The sequence below is a fragment of the Helianthus annuus genome, chromosome 7 (assembly GCF_002127325.2).
Source record: "Helianthus annuus cultivar XRQ/B chromosome 7, HanXRQr2.0-SUNRISE, whole genome shotgun sequence".
NCBI lineage: Eukaryota > Viridiplantae > Streptophyta > Magnoliopsida > Asterales > Asteraceae > Helianthus > Helianthus annuus.
The window spans coordinates 3067705-3076997 of NC_035439.2; the positions used below are offsets into that span (position 1 = coordinate 3067705).

At 40.9% G+C, this 9293-nt stretch overlaps 1 non-coding gene across 1 annotated transcript; it reads right to left on the minus strand.

Annotated features, from left to right (window-relative positions):
• Positions 1-1276: 1276 nt before the first annotated feature.
• LOC118480633 lies at positions 1277-1383 on the minus strand. Its single transcript, XR_004863613.1, has one exon. It is a non-coding gene; the product is annotated as a small nucleolar RNA R71 (small nucleolar RNA).
• Positions 1384-9293: the final 7910 nt, after the last annotated feature.

Sequence of the window (9293 nt, forward strand, 5' to 3'; positions counted from 1 at the left end):
AGTGCAAAAGTGCGAAAATAATCAAAGGTTATACTAATACACGTGTCGGAACCAAGTGATTCATCTTGTCTATCTGTTTTTATTTTATTTTTATTTTCAGCATTTAGTTAGTTTTTATTTTTCTTAGTTTAAAACATTTTTCTAACTTTTTGATTTGATTAGACGTTGAGGATAAACCGGTATTAAAAGCTCTTGTGTCCTTGGACGACCTCGGTATCTTACCAACACTATACTACGTCCACGATGGGTGCACTTGCCCATATGTGTGTTTAGTGTTAGTGAATATCGTGTTTTATAAATTTAAAACTTGGCTAGAAGTGTAAAAAGGGCTTAAATACTCATTAAAATAATATTACACTACACACGCATCAAGTTTTTGGCGCCGCTGCCGGGGACACAAGGATTTTAAGAAAGTTAGGAATCAACGGCCTAGTCATATTTTTATTTTTCTTTAAATTTTTTTTTTAGGATTTATTTTTTTTTTTAGATTTTTAGCTTCTGCAGAGCTCAGCACGGGGCCGTGCCTGGTCGGACACGGGCCGTGTTCAGCAAAGTTATTGGCAGTTTTTGTTTTTCTAGTTACAGAAGGCTGACCACGGGGCCGTGCCGGTGCAACACGGGGCCGTGTCCAACCTCCAGTAACTAGGGATCTGGAAAACAATCACTGTATTTCCAACCACGGGGCCGTGTTCGCTCAACACGGGGCCGTGGTGAACCTTCTGACCGACATTCTTTTTTGTTTTTATTGCAGGACTTGGAACCCGACACCATCCTCACATAGTGTATGAGCTCCAGTTCTAATAAAGACATAAAAGAACCACTAGAAGAACCCGAACGCTTTCTCAGAAAAAGGTTAAAAGCCAAAAACCAAGAGAAGGTTTCGGGTGATCCACCCCCAATGGCGGACCAACGTACCCTTATGGATTATCTACGGCCCACCGCAGGTAATCTAGGCGCCGCTATCAATGCTCCGAATGTCGAAGCCAATAACTTCGAGCTCCGACCGCATTTGATACAAATGCTCCAAAACTACGCAACCTTCCACGGGCTTGCGGACGAGGATCCTCATCTACATATAACTAATTTCTTAGAAATATGTGATACCTTTCGGATCAATGGAGCATCAAACGACGCCATACGCCTCCGTATGTTTCCGTTCTCACTAAAAGACCGAGCGAAAGCTTGGCTCAACACCCTCCCAGCTGGATCGGTAAACACCTGGGATGAACTAGCCCAAAAGTTTCTATATAAGTATTTCCCTCCTTCTAAAACTGCTAAATTAATGGCTGAAATTAATACATACTCACAAGAGGACGGGGAATCCTTATATGAAACATGGGAAAGGTTCAAGGAGCTATTACGCAAGTGTCCCCATCATGGCCTCGCAATATGGCAACAAGTATCCACTTTCTACAATGGATTGTTGCCACACACTAGGCAGACACTTGATTCTAGCTCCGGGGGACTTTTAGGTAATCGACGCCCACACGAAATATATAATCAAATTGAGGAAATTGCTCAAACCAATTTTCAATGGCACACTCCCCGGGGAAATAAGTCTATCGCGCCGGGCGCCCATAAGGTCGACGAAAGCACCTCTTTACAAGCCCAAATCGAGGCCCTTTCTTCAAAAATAAAAAAACTAGAAATGACAAAAACAGTCTCGGTTATGGCTTGTGAAGGGTGTGGTGGGTCACATGAAAATTGGAGTTGCATGAAAGAAACGGACGATCAACAAGAAATGGTAAACTACATTGATAATAGACCTAGGCCGTCGGGTCCCCCAACGGGAACTTACAACCAAGGATGGCGAAACCACCCAAACCTTGGTTGGAGGGAAACCGGCAATAGTAGTAACCAACAAACCCAACGAACAAACTTTCAGCAATCAAGAAATGAGTCACAAAATTTCACTCAACAACAAGGTGGAGAGAAAGGCTCGAAGATACTATATCTCGCCTCGTCTCCGACACTGATAAGAAAAACTCGGAAAGATTTCTACAATTAGAATCTAATTTTAGGAATCAACAAGCTAGCATTCAAAACATAGAAAAACAAATAAATCAACTAGCACAAAATTTTTCCGAGAGACCGCAAGGCGCATTACCTAGCAATACCGAAACAAACCCAAAGGCGCAAGTTCACCTCATCACACTACGAAACCGCACCGTAGGGCCTGCAGAAGTACCTCAACCAACGGAAGAAACAATGCCAACACATCTGCAGGAAAAGAACTCTCCCCCATCACCAGAACCTACCAAGGCTCCTCGAGTTCCATACCCCGGTAGGTTAATTCGTCAAAAAACCAATGAGCAATTCGCAAAATTCGAAAGTTTGTTAAAACAATTGCATGTCAATATTCCTTTTATCGAAGTCCTAACCCAAATGCCCAAATACTCTAAATTTATGAGGGACTTCCTTACACATAAAAAGAAAATTGAAAATTTGCAATTAGTTAATTTAGGCGAAGAATGCTCTGCCCTCGTACTCAATAAACTACCCCAAAAGAAAATCGATCCCGGAAGTTTCACGATTCCATGTTCAATAGGGGAATCACCCGTTCGCAATGCCTTGGCCGACTTAGGGGCTAGCATTAACCTCATGCCCTCATCAATGTTCAAAAGGCTTGGCTTGGGAACCACGAGCCCTACAAAAATAAGCATACAACTCGCTGATCGATCAGTCAAATTCCCACAAGGTGTCATCGAGAATGTCTTGGTAAGGGTAAGCACATTCGTTTATCCCGTTGACTTTGTCATACTCGACATGGAGGAAGACACCGAGGTCCCCCTTATCCTAGGGAGACCCTTCCTTGCCACAGCACAAGCAGTGGTAGACATGAATGAAGGGACACTGACTTTGAGGTATGGGGACGATGAGGTGAAGTTCGGAGTTGGGAAGAAAATAGAGGACGACGACCCAGTCAATTACATGAAGGTTATTGATTCAAGCTTGGATGCCGCTCTCCGACGGTGTAACTTGGGAAGCAAGGCACTTCACTCAGAAGAGATATAACCAGAAATCGGGTCTAGCCAAGGACCCTTATAAACGTGGCGCACCACGGAGGCATTCCGCGGATCTATCCTTAGTTTAGTTTAGTTTAATCTTTTAATTTTTGCAGAATAAAACACACTCATGGTGGTAATGGATGAAAAAGGGAATGAGAAAAATGGAACCATGCACGAAGAACAGAGCAACCCGACAAAAATCTCCATCACAGAAGGCTCAACACGGGCCGTGCCCAACCAACACGGCCCCGTGCTGAGCCCCTGCAGAAAATCACCCAGTTCAGGTAACTGGACACGGGCCATGTTCAGCGGACACGCCCCCGTGTCCAGCCTTCTGTTTCAACTCTGAAAATTTTGTTACTGGCACTTGACCACGGGGCCGTGCCCGGTGAACACGAGGCCGTGTCCAGGATGCCAGTAACAAAAATCTTTGCTTTTTAACATACTTTTATACATTCTAATCAACCAAAAACCTTATTTTTGGACACATTGAGGACAATGTGTAATTTAAGTGTGGGGGGGATGCTAAAACCTTGAAATTTTGCAAAATCCTAAACACAAGCCTTACACAAAACTCTATTGGAACCGCTAAACACCCCAAATTCTTTTCAAAAACTTTTTCATTTTTTTTATTTACTTGTCTTAGTTTAAGTTGGGAAGAACAAGTTCTAAAAAGGTTATATTTTTACAAGTTTACAACCGATAGCGTCGTGATAAAAAAGGAACCAACATAAGAAAATTATGAAACGGCATAACAAGTCTAGTTTAAAATTCGATTATATATGCTTGGTCACATTTAAAAACCCATTCCCACAAAAGTGAGTTTTGAGCCTTTATTGAGCATAAAAATACACATATTTAGATTAAATGCTCATTTTTCGTTTCTTGTGTGAATAGCCGCTCGGTCCTTACAAATCTAGAACTTGCCACGACGATACATTCCCAGTCCTTACCAACTTAAACCCAAGTAAGTAAATGATGGAGGCATTAGGATTAACTATTTTTCTTTCAAAACCATTATTTTTCATTTTTTTTAACCTACCCAAAATCCCCCTAGATAGCCCCTTTGAGCCTAAACCTTTCATTTCATTACCCCAAAAACCATTTTTACCCACCAAAAACCTTTTTCATTTTTTCACCCTTTATTTTAGTAACAAGCTCGGTTTTTCGTCAACTTGCCCTTTCATGTGACATCAAAAAAAAAAAAAAAGAAAAAATGATGATGAAGTCAAAAAAAAAAAAAACAAACAAAAGCTATAAAAAGCTTGTTTGGAGAAATACTTCAAAAATAATAAGTCACTAAAAACAAGGTATTTTACGAAAACCGACGCTTGCTACGATTTTCGCCTTTTTACTAACCACTAACCAACCACCCACCTTTAAACCCAAGCCTTCACCCAAAAAGTCCTCTTGATATTTACAAAGGTAAAAAGTTAAAAAGAAGGAGGATTGATTGCTTGGCAAGCCTATGGAAGTACGTAAGTTCCGTGCCGCTCTCGAGTGATTCACTAAAATATACACCTTCGGCCGAGTGTTGAGTGATCTCCCGTGAGGTATGTGAACTTGTATATAAATGGAATTTTAATAAGGCATGTTATACCCAACTAAGTAGTTTATCTTATGAAAAGTTCAAAATAAATCATAACGAATAGGATTGTAAATAAATAAAAATAAAGCCTATAAAAACCTTGGATCCCCGACACTCTAGGACAAGCTAAAAAAAACTTCTCTTCTACCTATTCCATTTGGGAGTGTAAGCCACATTTAAAGAGTTTTGCTTGAGGACAAGCAAAAGTTCAAGTGTGGGGGTATTTGATGTGTGTAAAATGCAACATATAAAACACATCAATTAAGGCATAAAACTAACCCTTTTTAAGTACTAATGTTGGAAAAAGAGTGTTTTTGTCTTCCTTTTGTATTTTCAGGATGAAATGAGCTCAAAATCACAAAAGAAGCAAAAAGACCACTAATTCTACCATAAATACAAGAAAAGGAACAAAAGTAGACTGCCCGGACCCTCAACGGCACCTCCCAAAGCAAAAAGGAAGAAACAGAGTCTGAACACGCCCCGTGTCCAGCAAACACGGGGGCGTGCCCAGGAAGCAGCAGAAAAGACAAACCAGTAGAAGCTTCCATTGCCCACCACGGGGCCGTGTCCAGCGAGCACGGGGGCGTGGTGAAAGTACAGCAGGCGCATTAATTGTAATTCGCAATTACAATTAATGAGGAGAGAGAGTGTCAGGCGGGCACGGGGCCGTGTCCAGCGGACACGGGGCCGTGTCCAGCCTTCTGTTCAGCCTATAAATAGAGGAGCTTGGCTTCATTCTCTCTCATCCCTTGGCACACCACCTCTCTCACACTTCATCCACCACCCACCACCACCATAACACCATCATCCACCACCATCATCCATTGTCCATCATAGAGTGTGTGAGTCGTCTCGGGATCCAAGATTGATCGTAAGAGTTCTTGACAATCAAGGCCATGTTTGCCTAAGTCTCTTACATCACTTGGTGAAGACAAGTGTTTAGTATAATACTTTTTATTTTTAATCTTTTGCACTTTTTATTTGGTTTTGTATTAATGACTTTAATAACTAGTTACTTATGTTGAAGGTGATCTTTCCTTATCGTTTGTCCGTGGTGTCTTGGCGTTATTTTACTGTCTATATAAAATAAAAGATTTTCACCATTCATATCTCCACGGTCTATATGGAGGTATGTTGGCTACCTGGTCGGGGGTTAAGGGAACGGTTTGGTAAGGGTCTTGCCCTTGTTCAGCGTTTAGAGGTCCTGCTTGGGACCTGGGTCAAATTTAGTAGGATCTCCTTCAATGCCCATAGGTATTGGATGGCGGGGATCTAAACTCTTTGACCCCCTCATAAGTTAACTACTATTAATACTATAACCCGGCTATTTAGGACTGTATCCCTGCTGACTCAGACTACTTAGCCGAGGGTAACGTCACCGCCAAAAGCGGGGCCTACCATAATTTGCATTAATAACTTAATTCATTATCTTTCAATAATCCGACCCTTTAGGATTGTATCCTTGCTGACTCAAACTACTGGGTTGAGGGTAACGTCGCCTTCAAAAGAGGGGCCTACTACAATAACTAAGATAATCTCTTAAACAAGTGCAAAAGTGCGAAAATAATCAAAGGTTATACTAATACACGTGTCGGAACCAAGTGATTCATCTTGTCTATCTGTTTTTATTTTATTTTTATTTTCAGCATTTAGTTAGTTTTATTTTTCTTAGTTTAAAACATTTTTCTAACTTTTTGATTTGATTAGACGTTGAGGATAAACCGGTATTAAAAGCTCTTGTGTCCTTGGACGACCTCGGTATCTTACCAACACTATACTACGTCCACGATGGGTGCACTTGCCCATATGTGTGTTTAGTGTTAGTGAATATCGTGTTTTATAAATTTAAAACTTGGCTAGAAGTGTAAAAAGGGCTTAAATACTCATTAAAATAATATTACACTACACACGCATCACTTATCTCGTGTTGTTATCCTTTATTTATCTTCTTATTTTCCAGTTTGTTTTAGAAACATATTTGTTAGAATAACAAGAGTTGAGCAAACCATGTTTAATAAATTTAGGATATGATCCTAGATCAAATATCCTGACACTGAAAATTTTTGAAGCAATCAATTTCAAGGATCATAGGTTTAGTTGTCAAAGTGTAAGGGTTGTTTAGTATAATCAAAATAGTCAAGGATCATACCTGAGGATCCAAGTTAGGATCCTAACCTTTAATCAAGATAACCATAAGTGAAATTTTAACGGATAATAAGGATTAAGGATCCTTATTTGTTTAACTTCGAGAACCTGAAAAATGGAACATAACTTGGGACTAAGCCAATGTAAAAGATAAATTAGTAGCTGGGGACATGCCCAAAGGATAACTGGGGATGATCCCAAAGGATCACTGGGGACAAGCCCAAAGGATAACTGGGGACAAGCCCAAAGGATAACTGGGGACAAGCCCAAAGGATCGTATGTAAACTGGAGTATGGCCCTTACTGGCGACTATCCAATCTTAGTGACATGAAAATGCCAAAACCTTAGCTAACGTGAAAACGTTAGAAATCGTATGTAAACTGGAGTATGGCCCTTACTGGCGACTATCCAATGTTAGTGACATGAAAATGCCAAAACCTTAGTGTTTTGGTCAAAAATCACACAAGGATAATGTAACCAAACTTTATGTAAACGGGGTATGATGCTTGGTTAATTATGAAAGTAAAGGATCACTTCTGTGATAAAAGATGCAAAGACACAATGATTTATACGAGGAAAAAGCCCTTGATCAATGTATGATCTCCGGCATAAAAAACCTCGGGTGATGGCAACTACCGATCACCAACTTCAATATAATAAAAATGTAGTTACAACTTCGGATAGTAATGAGCTGAGTACAAGGATCACTGAGTGCCTAAGTGTTTGAGAGTTGTGTCGTCTGTCGTGTGTGTCATGTGTGTTCTTCCGAATGAGGAAGAGGGGTATTTATACAAGTGTAGGTGACTTATTTTAGGTAAAATGACTAATTATCAGCTCATTACCCCTTTAGAAATAAAGACAATCTAGCCTAAATTGCTGCCCATGAATCAAGCCATGTTTCCATATCCTGTGCAACGTCTTTCTTCAATTAAGCTCTTGCCATAATTGTGAAGACGCGTCCCTGGATCATGATGCCTAGAGCGTATCCTGCTAGATGTCCCTGCAAAACAATATTGTATTAAGTGGAAGTGGCCGTTAGTATGAGGACCACTATAATGTCCCATGATCCTGATCCTGAAGTCCTGCTGAGGATCACTGTCTGCCAAAGAAACAAGGATCACTGGTTAGGATCACGTATAAGGATCACCTATAATGAAAATCCAGCCCTAACAATTGCCCCCAAAATATAAGGAGTTAATTATAAATAGACGAGTTATATTTTGTTTTGATCTTATCTCTAACGGGCGATTCCGAATAACTAGCCGTTACACATGGACTAGCCGTTGTGATAATTACGTCACAGATGTGACAATCCCTGCAAATCATCATTATAAATAGGAGATAGGGTTAGGATCGTTCTGTATTTAAATTCGAGGTATCTTCCCTTTATAATCACTACCGAAGACTTGATCAGGTATCCTCTTCTTCTCTCTTTCCCTTCTTCCTTCTCTTTGCTCTGTTTTTTGCTTCTACTCTGTTTCCGTCTCGTCATAAACATGTTGCTCCGGAATTCTCCACACAAGGATTCTAAGAAGGATAGTCCCTTAAAAAGCCAGGGGATTATCAAGGATTCTCCTACGGAGAGGTGTTGCTTTACTGATGTTCACATAGACAGAATTCGTCATTGTTTTCCGGCGAATGCGGTTTTCAAGTCCTTCACACCTACCGCTCTGAGTGATTCTGTTTCGGATACCTGGGTGGCTTTTCCTGCTACTCCATTCACCATAGGGTATTCATATCCTTTTCCATCCTTCACCCAATCCTTCTTTTCTTTAACCGGCATCTCTTATATCCAAGCTATGCCGATGATCTGGAGGGTTCTGTATACCTTCGAAAGGATCATTGAGCAGAGAGGGATTGATCTGGGGATGACGGAGTTGGCCGAGTTTTACGATCTTACCACTTTTGGCTCTTACCGGTATCTGCTGAAACGGAAAGCCGGGGAGGATCACCCTGTCTTCAAGGTCACCAAGAATGATACAAACTGGAAGTGTCGTTTTTTCTTTGTTAGAAGGGATTCCATCCCGGATGGGAAGGATCTGCCCAAAGAATGGGCCACTCATGGTAGGGTAGAGGATCCTCGAAGGATCACTATCAGTCCTGTCTCATTTGATGAAGATCACTAATGTCTTTTTTCCTTTGCAGCTATTTCCATCGCTCATCTCAAGTTAAGCCCTGCTGCAAAAGAGAGAGTTCTAGCTTTTAAAAAGCTTAATCCTGAAGTCAGAAGTTTCCAGGTCACCGTCCAAGATTCTCAAGAAGTATCCTCTGCATCTGCCACTATGTCAAGTAAGTATCCTTACAGAAAATAAATTATATGTAGGATTGTTTGATTAATAAAGCAACTTATCTTGTTTTTTGATTGTGTAGGTGCCGGAAAGTCTGCCAGGTCTGTCAAATCTGCCTCTAAATTTGGGTTAAGTGATCTTGCCAATGTCACGTCTTCAAAGAAGAAGGCTCCTGCTGCCAGTCCTTCAGCATCAGCCCCCAAAGCGTCTATCCGGGGCAAGGGAAAAAAGAGGAAAACCTCTGAAGATCTCCAAGGATTTCCC